Below are 22211 nucleotides of genomic sequence, written 5' to 3' on the forward strand. Positions count from 1 at the left end.
CCCCTCCACCACATTCTTAGCTTCTCATGGCCTCGAGACAGCAAGCACACTCTTGTCTATTCCTTCTTCACATGAGAACTGTTTGCATGAAGAGAGCCGGGGGATGCGGGCATGGCAGGCTCTGGAGCCGGCCTGACGTGGAGCCGAGCATGCCACAGACCAGGCCCACGGGGAGCCAGGCTGCGCCCACTGCCCTGGGCCTCGGTTTCCTGGGCATGTGGTGATGCCCGGAGGGGAAGACTCAGGGCGTGTGGGCCGTGCCTGTCCCGGTGCAGGGCAGCTGGCACGGGGCTGCACCCTCACCCAGCATGGCAGCCAGAGACAGATCACAGCTTGAACTCACTGCTGGATCTCACTGTCGAGGGAGGGTGGGCTCATCCCGCACACTGGGCACCAGCGTCAATGTCTCATAGCCCTTGGCAGGCTCAGGCTGGGCCTCCTGGACAGTGGGGCACCCTGGAGGATGAGCACATGCAGCCCCTCCTCCTGCTGAGGCCACTGAGGACTGACGGCCAGGGCATCAGATCCCTCCCCACAGGACTGTCTCAAGGGAGGGGCTCCTGCCCAGGAACAGCTCCTCAGGATTCCTTGCCGCCAGAGCCCCCTCCAGCCTGAGGCTCTCCGGGTGACAGGATAAGATCAAGTGTCCATGGGGAAGGGGCCTGGGCAGCTGCTGGGTCCCCTGCAGTCCAACGTGGCTGCCTGCTGTGCAGGGATCAGGGAGGGGGCAGTGTGCTGGCTGCTTTCCGACAGGGCATCAGCCCTGTCAGTGCCCCGGACAGGGGCCGCCTGTGGGGCCTATGGAGCTGCACAGGTCACGGCTGTGTTGGAATCCAGTCTAGAACCTGCTGAAGCGTGGGGGAGCAGCCGAGCTGTTTCTTTACACCGCTGTAGTCATCAGCTCTTCCCCGGGAGACTCGTGAGGACACAGTCCAAGCCAGCAGAGTGCAGAGGACACACAGAGAGACAGGCAGATGCGGCAGGAGGCCTCGCGACTTCCCACAGCGGTGGCTCTGCTGGACTTGAGGACTGTTTCTCAGGGGAGGAAAGGGACTGTCTCAGTGGGGCTGGTGCCCGGTCCAGGGCTCCATGCCTTGTCTGGTCACCCTGACAGTTGCCTGTCTCGTGTTCTGGCAGAACATTCCACCAGGTCGGATGCCACCTGCTTCTACACCCCTGCTGCCATGCGGGTAAGGCTGAAGCCAATCCAATTCTCATCAGAAGCTGAACCCTGCCAGTGCACGGTGTGGAAGCACTGATGGCAGCGGGAGGAGCCGAGAGATGGGCCACAGCTAAGGCAGAGCTGCTGACAAACGCAGCAGGCCCCAGTCTTCACCTCTGCTCCACCCCATTCCTGGGGCTCAGTGGGATCCAGCACCCAGCCGCTGGTTAAGGATTCAGTGGGACTCGGCACCCAGCTGCTGGTTAAGGTTTAGGGACTGAGGCTGGAGGTTCCCAGGGCAGGTGGAATCAGAGGCAGTAGGGGCTTCTGAGAACAGCGGGTGCAGGCAGGTGTCTGGGATGGAATGGCTCCTGGCTCTCAGTTGGTCCCAGTGCCCAGAAGCATGGGTGGGATCCGGGACTGAGGACACCGCGGGTCTGCAGGCTGTCATCTTGGAGTGTCAGTGTCTGTGTCTCGGAGAGGTGTTGCTGCGGCAAGGGACCGCCTGAGGAGCACCGGCCCTGCTCCAGCCCTCTCAGGCTGCAACAGGGCTCAGGGTGAGCCCCAGGATGAAGGGGAAGTGGTGCCCCTAGGCCCACGGTGGGGCCCTCAGGAGAGCCTCCGGAGGCAGGAGTGCCAGCGGGAACGTGGCAGAGGTGCCGTGCCAGGGCCTGCCTTGTCTCACCCTTTCCAGGGCAGTGGCTGTGGCTACAGGTGGAGGGCTGAGTGCCTCAGAAACCAAAAGCCAAGATGGGGGTGGGTCACAGCCCTGGTGGGGCAGGGCAGGGCTGGTCTTGTCAGCAGAGGTTTCGCTTTTGCTTACTGGGCTGTGGGGCTCCCATCAGAGCCATGTCCAGGCCCTTTGGCAGTCCACGGATTAGCATCCAGCCTTTTTAGTAAAAGCCATGGCCATCATTATGTCTGTGCAACTCATACATATGGACTCACATTCATATGCAAAACACATCCGAGGGCCCTGCCAGAAGCTCTTGGAGAAAGTATAGTGTGAGAAAACGATGCGTGGATTTCAAAATTGTTGAACCAAAATGAACTTCCTTTCTCCCCAGCGTTTCGGAGCCCTTTGTATCTATATCAACTGCCTCTGTGCCTCTGATGGAAAGGTGTCCATCTTTTGTCGTCTGATGTGTGGTTCTTGGTCTACTGTTCAGCATTCAGTTTGGGAGGCGGTTTTTCTAATTAAAATGAATTTAACTGTTACATAAACAAATCTTGTGGGTTCCCCTTCAGCACACTGGGGCATGGGATTTCTATCTGCTTGGTTCACGCTGCAGGCTCAGAGCCCACCGGGCTGACCCCTGCTTGGCACTGGATGGTATTGGCTGGTGAATGACTGCTCCTGTTACATAGACCTAAGAATGCAATTTCCGTTGTGTAGGGTTCTCTGTTAACTCTTAGAACAGGTGACAGAAGGAGTAGCGTATGACGGCAGACTTCAGCATTATGGGATGCATTTCTTGACATTGGCCTTTTCTTCTTGTTGTGCACTTTGACATGACGTGAAAGAAGATAAAACACAATCAGTATTTCCTGAAACAAAGATACTGCTGCTACCTTTTTGACATAAAGTTTGCCCTTGGACTTTGGAGAAGAAGTGGGCTCATGGAATTTCACAAGGTCAGGGCCTAAGATTCCTCCCTGGGTTGGCAGAATCCACGTAGCCATTGAGGCTTACTGAAGAGTGTGTATTCAGAAGGGGTGTGAGGCTGAGCGCTGCTCTCTGACCAGCAGTCTGATGGAGGGGTGGGTTCCACAGCAGGGGCTGCTGGGGTGCTGACACACAACTCTGGGGAAGATACCACACACCGTGCATCTGCGCATTTAACCCAGTGAATTATATAGTGTGCCTGTTTAAACATTATTGCCCCATATACCTAGAAATATGAGAAAAGAAGTCACCTCAGCAGGTTCCGAAGTTCAGCAGCATAAGGGAGGGGAAGGCCATTTCCCTGGGGTCTGTGTGCTTTAGATCCCAGCTTCTCAGAACGGAGCCATTTCCAGGAAAGGCAGAGAGAAACCAAGAATCCCACAGAGTCACACTGTTCCTGCCCGCCCATTGGCATCTGCATCTGCAAACAGCCTGACCACGGGACCTTGGTTCTCAGCGTGCACCTGTGGAGCCTTGTGAAAGCTTTGCAAGTGGAAAACCTGTCAAGCCAGGCACCTGCCCACAAAATGCCCAGCAGCGTGAGCAGCTCTGAGGGCTGACACTGTCTCATTCCCTCTTCCGATGGCAAAGCCCTTCACATGCGTGAAACTCCCCGCACCGGGTTCCTAAAGGTCATGTACTGGGTCTCGTGGCTCAGAAAATCCTTCGGAGCTCACACTGCTCCCGTGGACGCAGGCTGGGTGGCCAGGAGGAGGCAGCTCCCTGCACTGAGCTCCTCTAAAACACACTAGGTCTCGAGGCTCCAGGATGGGCGGTGAGCCTTTGACACTCCCCCACCCCAGGTTTCATGACTAGAGAGAGCAAAGTCATCCCTGTCCTTGGGATGAAATGCGATAATCCCTTCTGTTAGACCTTCAACCCCGAGTGTCTACGGCAGCTTCAGCACCACGGACACGTCTCTGAGGAAGATGTCTGTGACAGAGTCCTAGCTTCACACACACCTGTGAGTTAGTCATCTTCCACATTTTACCTCGTCTAGCTGCTTTCTTAATCTCAAGTTTTCTTGGAAAACTTGGTCTTCTGATCTTCCAACACATTAGATTGCTGGGGATGTCTGAGTGAAGGGCCATAAACAGCAGAAATTTGTTCTCCCACAATCCTGAGGCTGGAGGGTGTGATCCCAGCATCCGCAGGTTTGGTCTCCCTGCGGCCTCTCTTCCTGTGCTTCACATAGCCGTCCTCTGTGACCTAATCCCCTGTTCTCAGTGTGAGTAGAGCTGGAAAAACCTTGTTTCCAAGTATGGTCACATTGACGTAGTGGGGATTAGACCTTCCACACGTGAATGTTTTAGGAACACACGTTAACCAGGACACACGTGAGAACCATGAGCTGCCGACTGCGTCTGTCTCTGCACCACAAGCAGGATGCTCTAGAATACCGGGCACACACAGCAGCTGGAATGTCAGGCCCAGGGTCTGCATTCCAAGGAGATGGGTGTGTGGTATGGGGGTGGGGTGCACAGCAGCTGTCCACTGTGAATATAGTTGGGTGTAGGACAAGGAGGAATCCACACTCACCTGTCTGGACGAGTTTGGGAGCCAGGTGTTGCTCACGCTTTATGGAGAGGAGGGGTGTGGGCTGTTTTAATGGCTGCAGCTGAGATAAGGAATCTCCTTGAGGACCGGCCATTGCCTCACTAGTGTGTGGGGAATGGCAGCTGTGTGCCCAGTGGCTGACTTCTGTTAAGGTCTTGCTGATAACAAAAGAGAACATGCCAGAGATACAGAGTCCAGAGAAATGCCATTTTAGCAATTATTTCCTTGTGCAAGTTCAAGTCTTACTTCAACCTGGCTTTTTTGAAACTTCTGTTGAAATATTCTGAGTGAAATTTGCTGATGGTGGAAGCTTGTGAGCCACAAGATCGGTGAACTTTGGTGGCTGTGGAGTACGGGCAGGTACAGGACTGCCTGGGTCTGCGTAGGACAAGGAGTCCACAGACCAGGCTGGGAAGGTGCATGGGGTCCAACGGAGGCACCATCAGGCAGCTGCTGATGTATTCATTTGTGTGCCACAAGACCCCATTTCCCTACAGTCAGTACAGCGGGGCTAGGGCAGTGGAGCCACATCTCTGGGCCAGTCTGTGAGAACATCATGGCCATTATGGAGCTGCCATAAGGAGCTGAAGCTGGGAGATTACAGGGAAGGCTGGGTGTTCCTGGGCTGCCTGAGTTTTGTCTAGAACATTCCATGAATCCCAGCACCACAGGGGACGTGGGCTGCTGTGCCTATGTGGCTCCTGCTGCACTCTGCTACAGGACTGACCAACCTAGAGGTACCTGTCACCGAGGCTGCAAGTGCACAGACAGCAGAAGCAGGTGGCAACAGGAGCCTGTGGATTCTGGGTTTCTCTTCACCTTTCCTGGCAACGGCTCCTCCCCGTGAAGCCCGGGTCTCAGGTGCACAGACAGCAGAAGCAGGTAGCACTGCTCAGTCAGCAGGAGTCCCTCCACCCTTGCCCTGCTCTGACAACCTTGAAACCTGACATGCTGACTTCTTATCTCCTGTTATTTTCTCATAGTTCTCGATGCATAGAGTAATACGAGCCATGATTTCACAGAAATATGCCATCTGCCATGTCACTCACCCATTGAGAACACACAATTTGGGGAAGGCACTTGGCATAATGGTTGACACTGCTTGGGACACCCATATCCATTTCTGGTGCCTGGGTTCCAGCCCTCCATCCAGCTTCCTGCTAATGCACACCCTGGGAGGCAGCAGGTGATGACTCAAGAGATGGGTGCCTGCCACCCACATGGGAGACCTGACTGGAGTTCCAGGTTCCTGGCTTCAGCTTGACCCAGCCTTAGTACATATTTTGGGAGTGAACCAGCACATTAGTCTCTCTCTCTCTCTCTCTCTCTCTCTCACACACACACACACACAAAACAAGTAAAAAATTTAAAAACAAAACGCTCAGTTGAATGGTGTGCAGTATGTTCACAAATCAGTGTAAAAGGGACATTCACCTCTCCATCTGACCCCTCAGCCCATCCCCAGCCCTAGACAAATAGTCGTCTATGCCCAGGGTGCAGGAGCAGAGTTGTTTCTGTGTGATTACGAGGTGCTGCTCTGTGCTGCGCTGCGAGTGTTCTCTCGTGCACACGTGCAGGTGTCTGTGACAGATGCCTTCTAAACCCCCCAGTGGACCTGCTGTGTCAGAGGCGGCTCTACACTGGGCTGTTTCCCAGCGTGGCTGCCGCGTTGGTAATCCAGGCAGTGCAGGAGGGTTCGGCCTCTCCCCGCCCTCACAGCACCATGCCATCTGCCCTTCTCAGAGCTGTCCCTGCTGGGGTAAAGTGATTGTGGTTTTGGTTTGCATTTCCCTGTCAGCCGAGGATGTTGAGTATCGTTCCCAGGCTTATTGCCCATGTGTGCTTCTGCTTTGGAAATACCATAGTCTTCTGCCAACTAATTTTCTTTTTTTCTCTCTCTCAATAGGTCATGTTCCAGATTAAAATTAAGCCTTATCGAAAACAAAGCAACGCTTTAGAAGACACAGGGACATCAAAATCAGACGGGGTCCCACTCATTCTCCACCAAGCTCCTTCTGCTCTGATCTCAGGAGCGCCAGGCACCTGTGCACCTGACCCTCGGAGCAGCGCAACACAGAGATCACACCGTGCCCGAGCTTTGCTGAGAGTGACAGCGCAGTTGTTCATCTCTGGGGCAGTTTAAAGCCAGGATCTCCTGGGGCTGCGCTGAGCGTGTGTCATCTTTCCAGGGTCCTGCAGAACTTGCACAAGAGACTGCAAAACGGGAACCGCAGTTTCCACACCGGCAGCAGCCCCGGCTCCCCCAGCCCTTTCATGGGGAAAAGGCTTTCTGTCTGCTAACAGCTCCTTACAGCCGAGCTGGCTGCACCATCACATGTGTGTCTGACAGAGTGCCAGCCATAAAAATGTCTGGGACGGCAGAAGAACGGCTGGATGAAGAAAACCAGGCCATAGGACGCGAGGCTCTCAGCAGGGCTTTCAATGATGTTGTTGCGAGGAACTAGGTGCCGGGGGATCAGGAGGGCACACGCGGGTGAAATTAAGCAGAACGCAGCGAAATCGCTGTGTGGGTACAGATTTCCGGGCTGTGGCGCAGGGCGGGGCGTCTGCCCAGGGCTGCTGCGGCACAGCTGGTGCACATGGGTAGACTGGCTGGAGCCCGGCAGCCGCTGGGGGTCTTGTGGGCGTGACTCGGTAAACAGACGGCTGGAAGGCAGCTTTAAAGGTGGCCTCTAGAGGAAGACCTGACCAGCACCGGAAGGCCAGCGGGGGCCCAGCGGCCCTCCAGGAAACACCGGCTGCAGACACCAAGCCTGAGCGGGGGCCCAGCAGCTCCTGAGGCTGTGCCCGGGGAAGCAGGAAGCAGCAAGGCCGCCGGGTGCGCCGATTTCCTGTGGTTCTGCCCTTTGCCGCCGGCTGCGGCGTCCCAGCTCAGCAGTTAGCCCACACAGGCCGCCCGTTCGGACATCACTGTCATTCCTGGAGGAAAATGAAACTCAGAAAAGTAAAACTAACACAAGACAGGGAGTGAGCGAGCTGCTCTCCAGGCGTGCGTTTTGAGACTGCAAACCCCTTCCTTTAAGAATACTTGGGTGGTACGGACACTGCTGACAGGGCGGGAACTCAGCCCAGGTGTCCCTGGTGGGTGTCAGGCACCCACTCACCCAGGCCACCGCCAGCGCCTCCCAGGTCTGCACTGGAGTCTGAGCCAGGGCCGAAACTCACACCAGGCGCTCTGGATGAGCACCGAGATTCACCCTGGAATCCTGAGCCTGAGGGGGAGCCCAGGCCGTCTGCCTCCCTCCAAAGGTGCGGTGCATCTTAAGTGACAGTGCCCCAGACCGGTGTACAGGAGCAGCCACCTCGACGCCGGGTGTGTGTGTGTGTGTGTGTGGATTTATCTACAAGCGAAATACCAGGGAGCTCAGGCGTCGGCAGTCCAGGCGCACTGGGGGCGAGAGCTGCGAAGGAGCACACCTGTGGGGGAACGGCGCCCAGAAACGCGGCAAGCAGTGGGGACTCCGGGGCTGGGCGGTCCCACACCACGCTGCCACAGGCGGCAAGGCAGGCCAGGGACCCGGGGTGTCGGCGTCCAGCCCGGCCGAGGCTGGAGGCTCAGAAGGCGGGTGCCGTCCCCCGTGCACACCAGGCGCATTCTGAGGGCTGGGGACGTCCATCAACAAACGTCCCCTCCAGAGGCCGGGAGCAGGACACGCCAGCAGCGTGCAAGCACAAAGCCAGAGGCGTCCAGGAGACGTGGGAGAGGGCAGGGCGAGACCCAGGTGGCGGGGAGCGGCCCCGGGGCCCCCAGACCACCCCTTCCTCCGGGCCTCTGGGAAAGGGGCTGTGGAGCAGAGCTCAGAACCAGGGGGCCGAGGCCACAGAACGCGGGAAGAACGTTCTAGCAGAGGCCCGGAGCAGCGGGCAGCAAGGGCTGCTCCCTGGTAGCCAAGAAGCCGCAGCGCGGAGGGCGGCGGTGCGGAACCAGGCGGAGCCGAGGGTGTGGGAGGAGCCTGGGGTGTGGGCGGGGCGGGGGTGTGGGCGGGGCCGGGGTGTATTTCGCGCCTCTGGGAGGTCTGCCCCAAGGGAGCCCCCTGGCCCCGCAGGAGACAAGTGAGGGACCCGGAGCGCAGACGGGACAGAAGGTGATGGCAGTCTTGTTTTCTGATGTCCTTAGCAGAATGACCGTTCAGTTAATGTATTGAACATCTGCTCTAAATACTGCCCCGCATTAACCCCCCACCTCTCGTCTCGCAGCAACCCCCGGGTGAGTTCTGCCGTGACTCCCACTTCACAGATTAGGAAACGGGGGCTGGGGGAGTTACGGAGCCACAGACTGACAGCTCCCGGCGGCAGGAGCAGCCCCTGGGGGCGCCAGTGAGGAGGGCGGCGGCCTGCAGTGCCCCGTGAGCACGGAGGAGCGCAGGTGGGCCCTGTGCACGCCCCTGCGTTCCTTATTGCTTCCCTGCAGCTGCGAGTCGTTCGCTCGCAAGCCTGAGGTTCTCAATCTTAAAATAGCCCCAGATTTTTCGCTGCTTAGAGACGACTTTCTCTACACTCCCCGCAACACCTGACCCAACAGCAGCGCCCCTGCTGCGGGGCCTTGTGTGCCCAAGACGCTGAACAAGCCGGCCCGCTGGGCTCGGCCCTGAGCCGGCCAGCAGACTGACCGACCAGCAAAAGGGCGACAGTGGCTGCTTCAGAGCGGCCGGAGGGACCCAGCGGACACCTGTCCAGAAAGTCACCCTGGAGCCACCGTGCTGGCACAAAAGACCAGAAACCCTCGGCTGGATGAAGGTCAGCGACAGTATCCACGAGCAAGCTGCGCTCGGTCCCTGGGGGGCGAGCGAGTGACCCGCGCCCAGAGCAACGCGCCCGGCATAGCCGAGTTTCTGTGAGGGCCTCAGAGGCCCGGCCACCGACCGCAGCCGTCCTAGACGGGACCCGGGGGCCTGCTGGACACGCTGCGGTTGTCTCAACCAGGGTCTGCCGGCTTCCGGGAGAAGAGCGCTGCCCAGGACAGCTGCCGCCCGCACTCAGCCGGGTGGGCCCGGGTCTGGTCCGCGGTGTCGACAGCAAGGTGGGTGATGGGCAGGAGAGCGCGGAGGAGTTTGTCCAGGGAGCGGGGAGGTCGTCGGCACCCCGACGGTGACCGCATTTATATCAGCAGGTGCACTTACCGCTTGGTGGTCCGCCAAGTGTAACTCCAGGTTAGGAGATTTCCGCTTAGCAGAAGGCAATGGTGCCACCTAGTGGCGGGTCTCCCAATACCACGAGTACTTCAGAAAGTGAGTCTGGGGGGAGCAAGAGAACCTTGGAAATGTAGGCATTCCAGGAGCTCTCAAAAAGTCCGTGGAAAATGAATGCTCTGGGAAAACTGGGCATGGATTTCTTTTTTAAAAAAAAAATTATTAATGGGGCCAGCGCCGTGGCGTAGCGGGTAAAGCTGCTGCCTCCAGTGCCGGCACCCCATATGGGTGACTGTTGGAGTCCCGCATGCTCCACATCTGATCCAGCTCTCTGCTGTGGCCTGGGAAAGCAGTAGAAGATGGCCCAAGTCCTTGGACCCCTGCACTCATATTGTAAGACCTGGAGGAAGCTCCTGGCTCCTGATCAGCTCAGCTCCAGCCGTAGCAGCCATCAGGGGAGTGAACCAGCGATGGAAGACCTCTCCCTCTCTCTCTGCCTCTCCTCTCTCTGTGTAACTCTGACTTTCAAATAAATAAATAAATCTTTTTTAAAAAAGAAATTCAGCAAGGCCATATTTATTTATTTGAAAGGCAGAATTACAAAAGGGCAGAGGCTGAGAGAGAGACAGAGAAAGAGAGAGGTCTTCTATCCACTGGTTCACTCCCACATGGCTGCAACAGCCAGAGCTGTGCTGATCTGAAGCCAGGAACCAGGATGTTCTTCGGGGTCTCCCATGGGAGTGCAGAGGCCCAAGGTCTTGGGCCATCTTCTACTGCTTTCCCAGGCCATAGCAGAGAGCTAGATTGGAAGTGGAGAAGCCGGGTCTCAAACAGGTGCCCATATAGGATGCTGGCACTTCAGGCGGCCACTTTTCGTCGTAAACCACAGCGCCAGTCCGTGTTCATGGATTTCAAAAACGTTTTGCACCAAAACAAACGTAATTTTTTTTTTGACAGGCAGAGTGGATAGTGAGAGAGAGAGAGAGAGAGAGAGAGAGAGAGAAAGGTCTTCCTTTGCCGTTGGTTCACCCTCCAATGGCCTCCGCGGCCAGTGCACCGCGCTGATCCGAACAAGGAGCCAGATGCTTCTCCTGGTCTCCCATGGGGTGCAGGGCCCAAGCACTGGGGCCATCCTCCACTGCACTCCCGGGCCACAGCAGAGAGCTGGCCTATAAGAGGGGCAACCAGGACAGAATCCGGCGCCCCAACTGGGACTAGAACCCGGTGTGCCGGCGCCGCAAGACGGAGGATTAGCCTGTTGAGCCATGGCACTGGCCCTGTAAATTTTTTTTTAATTATTTTTATTTTCTTGAAAGACAGAGTTACAAGGGTAGAGGGAGAGACACACACAGAGAGGGGGGTCTCCCTAAATGGCCACAATGGCAGGGCTGGTCCATGCTGAAGCCAGGAGCCAGGAGCCAGGAGCTTCTTCAAAGTCTCCCACATGGGTGCAGGGGCCCAAGGATTTGGACCAGCTTCTAAAGCTTTCCCAGGCAACAGAAGAGAACTGGATTGGAAGTGGAGTAGCTGGGTCTCAAAGCAGCACCCATATAGGATGCCTGCACTTAAAGCCGGGGCGTTAACCCACTCGCCACAGTGCCAGCCCCTTAACTTGTCTTTTAATTCCATTTTCCTCAAACTTTTCTATCTTCCCAAATCCTACGGAGTGAGGAAAAGTTAAATTACATAAAGTGAAGCCATCACCATAACCTGAAGGCAGGGAATGCCAGACCTTCAACTGCAAACCTACACGGAGCAGTCACCAGGCCGCAGCACGCACCTGTCCACATCTGTTCGTGATGACTGGCTTCTCAGCTGTGGGGCTTACAAATGTGCATTAGTTCTGTTAACCCTCACGAGCCCTGATAATATGAGTAATTCCTTAACTGTATATCATAATTATGTTATAAAACCTGAGCGAGATAAAATATTATGACGTTTTGGTAAACTTAGATACTCAGCCCTGGTGAGAGTATTACAATATTGGCTTCCCAAATTAATTATAAATGTTTTCTAAACAAGAGGTAAAGAACCAAACTCCCACAGAACAAAAGTCCGAAGGAGAAACAAAGACATTATAGATAGGTTGATTGATTACATATGTATATATATATAATTTCCTTTAAAAAAAGACAAATGTTCCAACTCCATAATTCGAGAAATGCAAGTTAAACACCACTGAAACACTACTTCTCACCAATCAGATTAGCAGACGTCAAACATACAAGATAGTGCAGGGTGTGGCAGGGCATCAGGAAACATGCCCGCCTGTAAAATGCAGGTCCCACCACCCCCACAGGGCGGTCTGGGAGCCCCAGCAGAGCACGCCCAGGATTCACGAGTCTGGCCCAGGAATGGCTCAGAGAAGCAGCCACGTGGCCAGCAGAATGAAGTGGGGTGCTCACAGCTACTATGGAAGCATTGTTTGTGATGCAAAATACACGACTAACCCAGTGCCCACAGCACAGAGAGGCCGAGAAACCATGCCCTGCGTCCCACGCAGCTGACAGCAGAGTAGGCAGGGCCCACATGGTGCAGAGATGGGAAGTGAGGAAAGCAACGTGGCAGGAAGTTGTCCACAGTGGGTGACTCTGGGAGGCGGCCCAGCTGGACAGCATCCAGAAACCCACAGTGCCCAGACAGAGCACCTGGGACAACAGACCGCCCGTGTGGCCCAGCCCCCAGGGGCCCTCAGTGTGGGGAGCGAGCCTCGGACAGAGCACAGACGCCCGGCAGGGAGCTGACCGAGCGGTGGGAGCTCACGCAGGTGCGGCCTTCCTGGCTCCCTGCAGCACTCCGGCCTCAAGGGCGTGGGGCTGGGGAGAGAATCCTTTACCTGGTCCTGGACAGGAACTTAAATCAATACGTAGACAGGCAGAAGCTGGTGCGTCCAGGCAGAAAGCTACTCAGTAGTTTACGGCAGAAATAAAAACAAAGAAAGAAAGGCTCAATGTCAACAACAGAAAAGACAAAATGCAGTTTTATTTGTAAACGGTTCAGAGGGAAGAAAATGTGGAAGTGGGCAAGAGGGGGTCGGGATGCAAATGAGGCCCCCAGACTCCAAGTAAACAAAGAACCAGAGGAAGTCCTGAAGGCAGGAAGATGGGCAGCGGGGTCAACTCCCAGCAGCAAAAGAACCAAGGTCGGGGTGACGGGCACCCAAGGCCGTCTGGAGGAGGAAGCATGGACAAGTTCAGGCTCTCAGGCCACCGCGCTCACTGAGAGGCCCAGTTCCTCCCGGCCCTGTGACATCCCTCATCCCACCCTGAAGCCCACAGACCACCCCCAGGGCTAAGAGGTTCTGAATGAGGAGGTAAGGAGTAGCCACCACCACACTGATCCCCACTGGAGAAGCAGAGGGCCCAGGCCCACTCTCCCTCCAGGCCTTCCCTGGGGCGGGGGGATGTAGCACCTCTGCTCCCACCCTTGGCAGGCCCCCGCCTGTGCAGGCTCCAGCATGCTGAGCTGGGGTACAGGGAGCTGGGAGAGGAAAGTATGGCCCAAAGCCAGCCTCCCACAGGACACTGCTCCACCCAAGTCACACGGTGGGGGGGGGGGGGGCTGACCTGATGAGCCTGCTTCAGCTCCCTGTCCCTCTCACGGACCCACCCTTCCTGGCGAGCATCGCCACAACAGGGCAGTGCACGGTGTCCCTACCAGGCCCAACTGTGGGAACAGGGGTTTTGTCCAGGGCCAGGAGAATGGGAGACTATGCGAGTCTCTGCAGAGAGCGTCCCCGCTCCGTGCTGCCCAAAGCCACCAGCCCCTTTTCCCTCGTGGGACTCCCGTCTCCAGGCGTGGGGCCGGCATGGACAGTGAGGGTTGGGGGAGCCCCACGCCACCCTTGCTCTCACTGCTGCCAGCAGAGGCTGGGAGGGGGGAGGCGGGAGGCAGGGAGTGAGTGAGGGGAGGGACCTGGGTGTTTCCCCCCACATGTGATGATGGTTTGAGTACATGGCCGTGCTGACCTCACGTGTGGCTCCATGAACACGGACAACTTTGAGGGATCAGTAAGCAGACCTCCCCTCCCCTGAACAAAAAAAAAAAAAAAAAAAAAAAAAACACACACTGCTTCTGGGAGTGATCCACCGAGAGCCACCGGCACCAGGGGCCACACTGGCCGCCATCCCCCTCCTCCTGGACGGGAGCCCGCACCTGACCTCCATGAACTCAGCTCGCAGGAGGGCTCGGGGCACCTGCTCCCTGGACCCACGTGACCCAGCGTGTGGCTTCTCCAGCTCAGAGAACTGTGTCCCAGCTCACGGCCAACCCTGCCTAAGCCCAGCCTGGATCTTCTGGACTGCACATTCAAGCCAGGACCCCTCCCCCACCCAGGTGCAGTGGGCATTGGGGAGATGGGCTGAGAAGCAGGGGCCCCAGGAGAGGTCAGCCCATGCTGCAGGCCAGGGCCAGAAAAGGGAGGTGAACAGGGTGGGAGCTGCCAGCAGGAACAGGAACAAGGGGGGCAGGTGTGGGGGTGGGGCACAAGGGCAGCTGAGCGCCTCCCAGGGAGACCGGCTGACACCCTCACAACCCTCTGGGGTCTGATCCTGACCACACCTGTCCCACAGGTGGGCCAAGGTTCTGGGGCTGGGATTCGACCTGACCCCTGGCCACCCTGTCTCCACGGCAGGGCCCATGGAGCTGCCCAGGGATGAGTTTCCTCCTCCCAGGATACGGTGCTGAGCCCTGGCCAGCGCCCTGTGAGCACGAGGGACAGCCCTTCCCCTGGCCTGGCCTCCAGGCCCCGCACAGGACCCTCCCCCGGGGGCCCTGGGATGGGAGGGCTGCTGGGGCAGAGGCCAACTCACAGGCGTGGACGTCCACCCTGCACCTTCTTCTAACCAAGATCTGTTTGTTAAATCAGAACCTCAGGGCCGGCGCTGTGCCATAGAGGGTAGATCCACCGCCTGCAGTACCAGCACCCCTCATGGACACTGTTCTAGTCCTGGCTGCTCCACTTCCAATCCAGCTCCCTGCTAATGCACCTGGGAAAGCAGTGGGGGATGGCCCAGGTTTTGAGCCCCTGCACCCATGTGGGAGACCTGGATGAAACTCTGGGCTCCCAGCTTACGCCTCGCCCAGCCCTGGCTGCTGTGGACATGTGGGGACTAAACCAGCAGACAAAAGCTTCCTCCCTCTCTCTCTTTCTCTCCTCTCTATCTCTGCTTCTGCAAGACCTATTATTCTCAAGAGAAGAGTGATATAGTGAGAAATGTGGCCCAGGCTCTCTTGAATTATGGGATCCGAGACCATTCCCAATTATCCCACAAAAGACAGTCATAGATGCAGGGGCAAGGGATTGATGGTTTTATTGCCAGCAAGTTGGGGCTCCCACCACACATACAACACAGTGCAGTGCGGGGTGAGAAGCCCCGCCTCTCTCCTTCTCGGCGTTTTTATACGCATGAGTAAACAAGTACATCCGTCATCACACACATATGCTAGTTTCTTATTCTCCATATGGCAATTACCTACATTTGAGCATTTTATTGGTGTATCTCAACAGTCTGGGGACTACGCGTCACACAAGGAAGTGGTCACACAAGGAAGCAGGAGACCATTAATTTCAGGAAGTATTTACTAAGTTTTGTTTTCTAAGAATTGGGCTTCCCGTCTTCCTGGAGTGTGTGAAGCCTGGCGTGCAGGTACAATTATCCCCCCCACACACACCTTTTCTTACGCTGGGCATCCCGCATTAAGTCATTGAGCAAGCAGAGCAGTACAGAAGCAAAAAGCAACTGATACTTAGCATCAGTTCTAGATTTTTTTCACTTCAACAGCTCCTGACAACTTCATAACTGGGTCCCTGGGCCTCCCGCCACGTGGGGACACTCCCGCAGGGCGCCCCACTGAGGGCCATCAGGGGCCCAGCTGCTTGTCACCTTAGACCTAGAGTGGGCCCTGGAATTCCCAGGAAGCGGCACCTGAGACTCCCAGAGGAGTGTGGCTCCGGGAGCCGGGAGCCGGGAGCCGGGAGCCGGGAGCCGGGCTGTGGTCTCCCAGGGTGGACGCGCAGAGGTGACCACAAGCAGAAGAGCAGGACGACAGCCATGCCAGGTCGCCCCCCGGCTTTTATTAATGGCGTGTATGCCCAGGTAAGTGGATCCCCAAGAAGCTATCAGGACCCGATCACACGGAAATGCAAAAGCAAGGTTTATTTGAAAGTACAAGCCATTGGCCGGCGCCGCGGCTCACTAGGCTAATCCTCCACCTTGCAGCGCTGGCACACCGGGTTCTAGTCCCAGTTGGGGCGCCGGAGTCTGTCCCGGTTGCCCTTCTTCCAGGCCAGCTCTCTGCTGTGGCCAGGGAGTGCAGTGGAGGATGGCCCAGGTGCTTGGGCCCTGCACCCCATGGGAGACCAGGAGAAGCACCTGGCTCCTTGTTCGGATCAGCGCGGTGCGCCGGCCACAGCGCACCGGCCACGTCGGCCATTGGAGGGTGAACCAACAGCAAAGAAAGACCTTTCTCTCTGTCTCTCTCTCACTGTCGAAAGAAAGAAAGGAAGAAAGGAAGAAAGGAAGAAAGGAAGAAAGGAAGAAAGGAAGAAAGAAAGAAGCGCGGCAGGGACCTCATCTGACCAGCCACGCAGCAGAGGTCAGAGGAAGGCCCAGCCTTTGTCTGGGAACGCTTTTAAACGAAACCACAGGGTTACATCAGCGGGGGCTTACAGCACGGGGCTTTGGTGACTGGACGGGGCTGCCCCGGGTTGCTCTCAGTTGAACGGGCGGGGGTGGGGGGTCTCCGTTTGGCCTAGGGTCAGGGAGGTACCTCGTTTGTAACCTCTATGAGCTGCCCTTGGTCTGCTGAGCTGTCCCTGGTCAGCTTTGATGTCTCCGGAACGCCTGGATGCCTGCTTTTACAAGGACTCGGGTCTGCTGCGGGAAACGGAGGCTGCTTTTTCTTTTAATTTTTTTTAAATGGAGTCCCTTTGGCTCTTCAGGCGGAGAACCCGTTCCCTCGAGGCCACACCCGTGCGCCCGGCGCCCCTGGTCTTCACCCCCGTGGGCTCTTTCTTTCACCAAGGCCCGGCCTGCAGGACACAGGCAGATGTGTCCAAGGCCCAGGTAGGTGTAGCTTCACTGCGGCTCCGGAGGGGTGGGGGCGGGGCCGGGCTGGTCTCAGAATGGCGGGGCAGGGGCGGGGGGGCGGGGCTAGGAAGGGCGGGGCCAGGGCAGCACAGGCTCTGAGCAGCCACAGCTGCTGCAGCCCCAGGCCTGTGGTAATGGCTCAGGGGACACCTGCCAGGGCCGCGCCCGAGTTCAGGTTCTTGGTGATCCGGACAGCGTTGCTGCGGCTGAGCTGGCTGAAGACGATGTTCCATATCCTGATGTTCGGCGTCGACAGGAGCTGGCTGAGTTCATCGGTGATGTCGGAGCAGCCTTTGACCCGCAGCGTGTACACCACGGTGGTCCCTAGAAGTTGGGTCACCTGAGCGCCATGGCCCAGTGGGCAGCACCAGCACCCAGCCAGCTGCATGGCCAGGGCCGCGGGGCTCGGAACTCGCCTGCCTCTCCAGGTCAGCCATCGGGCAGTGACAGACAGGTGCAGCCGACCCAAGGTAGATAGGTAGGCACCCCTGCCCCACCCAGGAGGACCGGGCCTGGGTCCTCCTCATCCAGGCCGGGCCCAGACCCCACTCCTCTCTGGAGCAGAGTGTTACCTGCCTCAGTTTCCCCTCAGCAGAAGCAAAAGCAGCCAGATGAGACCCAGTGACTGCGTACAGACAGAGCAAGAGCCCGGGGGGTGAGGGAGGGAGCAGGGCGCCAGTCCTGGGGGGGAGAGCACCAGAACCTGGCTAGGTGGCTCCTTCCCTCAGCCGACAGGCAGGGCACTGGGGGCTGGGCTAGTGTGTTAGGAAGACACGGGACCAAGGCTGTTGTATAGCAAGTAAAGCTGCCGCCGGCAGTGCCAGCATCCCATATGGGTACCAGTTCATGTCCTGGCTGCTCCACTTCTGATCCAGCTCTCTGCTATGGCTGGGTGTCGGGAGCAACTCGGACTAGACTAAGTTACTCGAATTAAGACTTATTCTATGCATCTGCTCTCCCACAATATGGTGCTGGGAGAGGAGTAAACTTCTACGCAGCTGCCTCTCACCAACTTGACAAACTGCAGGAGCTGATCCTGCTCCTGATTGGAGGAGAGCAGCATACTCGGCGTGTGGGTAGCAGAGTTGGGATTGGTGGAAGAGGACTATAAAGGAGGAGAGAGACAACATGCACCAGGAACACCTGAGGAACATCTGAGCAGCCCCCGAGAGAGCCGGCCGGTGGTGTGCCGCTCCCCCGCGGAAGTGGGGAAAGTGGCAGGGGGAACCACCCTTCCACGGAGGTGGAAGGGATGGTAGCCAACCCGGGAAGAACCAACAGCAAACCCGGGGAGGGCCGAGCAGACAAAAGAACAATGCAGGGTCCTGTGTCGTTCCTCCGCGAAGAGGGGGAGCAACAGCTGGGAAAGAGGTAGAAGATGGGCCAAGTCCCTGGGCCCCAGCATGCGCAAGGGAGACAAAAAAGAAGCGCCTGGCTCCTGGCTTCAGATCAGCTCAGCTCCAGCCGGGGCAGCCAATTGGGGAGTGAACCAGTGGGTGGAAGACCCCTCTCTCTGTTCTCTCTCTCTCTCTCTCTCTCTCTGCCTCTCCTCTCTCTGTGTAACTCTGACTTTCAAATAAATAAATCTTTTTATCTTTTAAAAGGAAGACGTGGGCCTGTGCGCTTCTCTGCTGCATTTTTTAAAAAGTGACCCTGGGCAAAAGCAAGTAAAAAAATTCGCATTTGATGGCATTGACCCAAGTTGAGCTCTGTGAGGAAAAACCTCCCAGGTCCCTGCAGAAGAGGACACAGGCACAGGATGGGCCAAGTCCCCGCACCGCCCGGCTCCCAGCCCCAGAGTTAAAACCCGCAGCAGTGTAGACATCCCAGGGAGGTGAAAGCACAAAGAGCCATGCCCACTGGGATTCCCAGTGTTCTGGGAAATACTGCGGGGAGCTGGGTGCAGCTGTGGGTCTCATACACTGCACCGACCCCAGAGTCCAGCTGGAGAGTGGCCCCGTGTGCACTGAGGACCTGTTGACGCTGAGGCCAGCCAGGCAGACCACTGAGAAATCCAGAACTGCAATTAACATCCATGCCTGATGCCCACATGGCCCTGGGGAAGCCTGCGCCCCCTGCTGGTGAGGAGCAGACCTGCAAGGCTCTGAGCTCTGCAGGACCTGCCCCTGCCAGGGACCCACCCATGAGGGTCCTGGCCTGCTGCTGTGGGACCTGGTCTGCTGTGTAGCCCAAGGAGAACCCATTGCTTTCATCAGAAAGGACGATTGTTGGATTTGGAAGCCGAATGTGACACTTCCACCCGGGGACCCAGTTTGCTAAGACTGACAGGTAGAAGAGTGTAGGTGTGCAGAGGCCACCCCACCCCACCTGTGGAATGAAGCAGCCTGGTGACTGACAGCCAGCACAGGTGGAGGCCCTGGGCCAGCAGCAGGGGAAGCAGCCCTGCCCTGAGAAGGCAGCCCTGAGACAGCACTGGAGCCTCTCTCCTGCTCACAGGCATTCTGGCCCCGTCCCTGTGTCAGGCCACCTCCCCCACCTCTCTGTGAACCTGCATCTCAGGACCCCTGGAGGAACTGGATCCCCAAGACATACCTTGCACGACTTCTGCAAGCCCATCGATGCACCATTCTCCTGGGTTACATGGCAGTTCTATCTCCTCACAGGAGGTGACATTAAACCCTATGCAAGAAGGGCACTGGGTGTCGCCGGTCTCAAGAGTTAGAACATATGCAAGGGAAGAGGCCTTATCACAACCATGCTGTCAGGACGGAGCGACTGCATCCTGGCCTCGAGACCTGGCCACCACTGAAGACCCAGACCCCCAGCTCTGCCTCAACAGCCCGCCCAGTCTCTGAGCCTGTGGGGTCTAGGCTGAGAAGAGAAAGGTGGGCCCAGCCTGTCCCAAGTGTTGCCGTACTGGTGTGTGACAGTTGCTAAATCTGTTTTCAAGCAGGAGAAAATAAATAAACTTCATTTTTAAAACACAGGGCTTCAGGGTGCCGACACTGTAGTGTAGCACGTAAGGCTGCCGCCTGCAGTGCCAGCATCTCATATGAGTCCCGGCTGCTCCTCTTTGATCCAGCTCTCTGCTATGGCTGGGAAAGCTGTGGAGGATGACCCAGGTGCTTGGGCCCTGCACCCATGAGGGAGACCTGGAAGAAGCTCCTGGCTCCTGGCTTTGGATCAGCCCAGCTGCAGCCATTGCAGCCATTTGAGGAATGAACCGGCAGCTGCAAGATCTATCCCTCTCTGCTCCCTCCCCCCCAACCACGCTCTCTTTGTTTCAAATACATAAATAAAAATCTTTTCAAAAAAAAATGGGGCTTCGGTCTTGAGCGGCGGTTCTCACACGGGGGTTCAGAAACCCCAAGCCCTGGGCTCTTCCTGGGGGCTGAGTTAACCACTTCTGGCCAGCACCACACTGCCTGTGCCTCATTCTCTCTCCCTCACAAACACAGGGTGGGGTTTTCCACACAGGAATGCACACACATGTGAGCCTCCTGCCATCTGGTATGTGACAACGCCACACCTGGCGAAGCCTGGCGCATCTGCTGCCCTGCCGCCCTCCATCGCCTGGGTCAGCTCCGGGGCAGCAGGGTGCACAGACAGTGAGCGATGCAGCCTTTCTCCAACGCTGCTGTGTGTTTGCAGCTGGGAAAATTTGGGGAAATTGCTGTGTCAAACATGTTCTGAGATGAACTCGCATGGTCACCACACCTGTAGCTGCCACCAAATAAGCCAGCTGATGGGACTGTGACCGTGAACAGGCCAGGGACCCTCACAGCAGAATTTCCTTAGACTGTACTTAGCACGCTCTCAGTGCTGTGCAAAGAACATCATATGCTTTCTTAATCTTTGTTTGTTTTGTTTGTTGGTACTATAATGGCTGATTGAAGGTATGGAGCAGTTGAATACCTTGGTGGATGTTTTGGTTCAACCTCTACAAGTGGCCTACAGCCCCAGCACTCTGAGTCTTTCTGTGGATTGGCTGTGGAAGCCGTCATTTGTTCTTGGGTCAGTACACAGAGTGCAGACACGTGCACCCACCCGAGGTGAGGCCGCGTCCCAGAGCCAGGCCAGGGCCAGCGGGAGGGCTGGGTGCTGGCCTCGTTTCTCTCTCTGGACAGTGAGTGGGGAGACCCACAGGTTCCCGGTGCAGCCCTCATTGCGTGTCCCTGGCTTTAATCCCCTCGGTCCTGTCCCTCCACCAGGCCCTGTGCAGCTGTGCAGGAGCCCAGGGCTCAGGAGTGGGGGCTGTGGAGGGGGAAGCCGTGTTCGTGGAGCCCCGAGTGACTGATGGCTGCAGGCCGTGTGCCTTCCCAGTCAGAACCGCGCTTCAGAGGTGGGTGGTGGTGCTCATCCTGTGAGAAGACTGGGGCATCCAGTACAGGCGCACACCTTGTACAGCGGGGCACTGAGCCAGGAACAGGCACTCACTTATACAGCCTTGCATTGAGCCCGGGACAGGCCAGCACCCTGTACAGGCACACTGAGCCTATTTAAGGTGCTCACCTTGTACAGGGTGCACAGAGCCGGGACAGGCAGGCACCTTGTACAGCCAGGCACTGCTGCAAGCTTGTGTGGCAGGCGCGCACATTTACTCTTTGGTGTGGCCGGGTCGGGAGTCTCAGGCACCGTAACTGCACTGTAGCCGGATCTTATGTTGCTAAGCTGGAGGAATGAGCCCCTGAATGGAAGTTTCCAGAGGAAACCCAGCAGCATGTGGGCAGGCTGCATGTCGGCCATGGGACCTTCTGTGAGTTCTGGGTCTGGACCCTGCTGCAGGCGGGGTTCCTCCTCTGGGTGCCCCGCCCCACCCTGCACCCTCTCCCCCTTTGCTCTGAAATGGGGTAGACTCCCCCAACCACCACGTCTGGACTCTGCTGGACAAGCCCACTCCCCACCGTGGCTCCAGGCTTACCCCCATGGGGGCTGACTCTGTGACCCACTGAGTGCCGGCTTGCTGTGGCCAAGGCGCTGCCAGGACAGCAAGTGGTGGGACTGGGACCGGGTGTCCGAGGCTCTGGGGTGAAGGGTTACCACCGGGCTTTCTTGAACTGTGCTATGGGTGGAAGGGCCAACATCCTCATCTGCACCATTCCCAGGCCTTCGACAGGGGGGGTCCAGGCTGCCAGAGTCCTCAGTGTCCCTGGTGACCAGTGGCCCCGGGGCCCCACCTGGGAGCAGCTCCACGTGCCGCTATTGAAAGGTCGCCTTGGGAAGCCCTGGTGGAACGGGACGGGAGTCCAGGAGAGAGAAACTCTCAGCAGCTCTCTGTAGCACCTGGTGTTGCGTTCACGGAGCAGGAGCTCAGGCCCAGAGAGCACAGGACGGGGTGGACCAGGCACTGACAGGTGCAGAGCAGGACTCCCTGCTGGTCTGGGGCGCGTTTGTGTTGAGCCCGTCGCTGACCCCACCAGCCTGTCCTTCAGTCCCGCCTCCTGGGGCTGTCAGCTCCACATGGGCTTGTGTGACCCCTGGGGGGGGGCAGGGACCCTGAACAGAGAGGCAAGGACTCCTGCCCCAGGGGACCTGACCCGCTCTGGAGCTGGGTTCTGAGTTCCAGCCTGCCCCTGTGGGTGCCACCGGGACCCTCCCACGTTTCTCTCCTGTACCTGGGGCTG

General features: G+C 57.5%; 2 long non-coding RNA genes across 2 annotated transcripts; one reads left to right on the plus strand and one right to left on the minus strand.

The window, feature by feature from the left end:
- Nucleotides 1–5731: 5731 nt before the first annotated feature.
- On the minus strand, nt 5732–14439 carry LOC149125938 (uncharacterized). The gene is made up of 4 exons (XR_016234994.1): nt 14347–14439; nt 12372–12437; nt 9527–9640; nt 5732–7325 (listed from the first exon to the last, which is right to left on the minus strand). It is a non-coding gene; the product is annotated as an uncharacterized LOC149125938 (long non-coding RNA).
- Nucleotides 14440–16251: 1812 nt separating this feature from the next.
- LOC127489502 (uncharacterized) lies at nt 16252–19861 on the plus strand. The gene is made up of 3 exons (XR_011389407.2): nt 16252–16602; nt 16822–17054; nt 18231–19861. It is a non-coding gene; the product is annotated as an uncharacterized LOC127489502 (long non-coding RNA).
- Nucleotides 19862–22211: the final 2350 nt, after the last annotated feature.

Source organism: Oryctolagus cuniculus, chromosome 6 (assembly GCF_051225735.1).
Source record: "Oryctolagus cuniculus isolate XC-2025 breed Fujian yellow rabbit chromosome 6, ASM5122573v1, whole genome shotgun sequence".
In the NCBI taxonomy this organism is placed as follows: Eukaryota; Metazoa; Chordata; class Mammalia; order Lagomorpha; family Leporidae; genus Oryctolagus; species Oryctolagus cuniculus.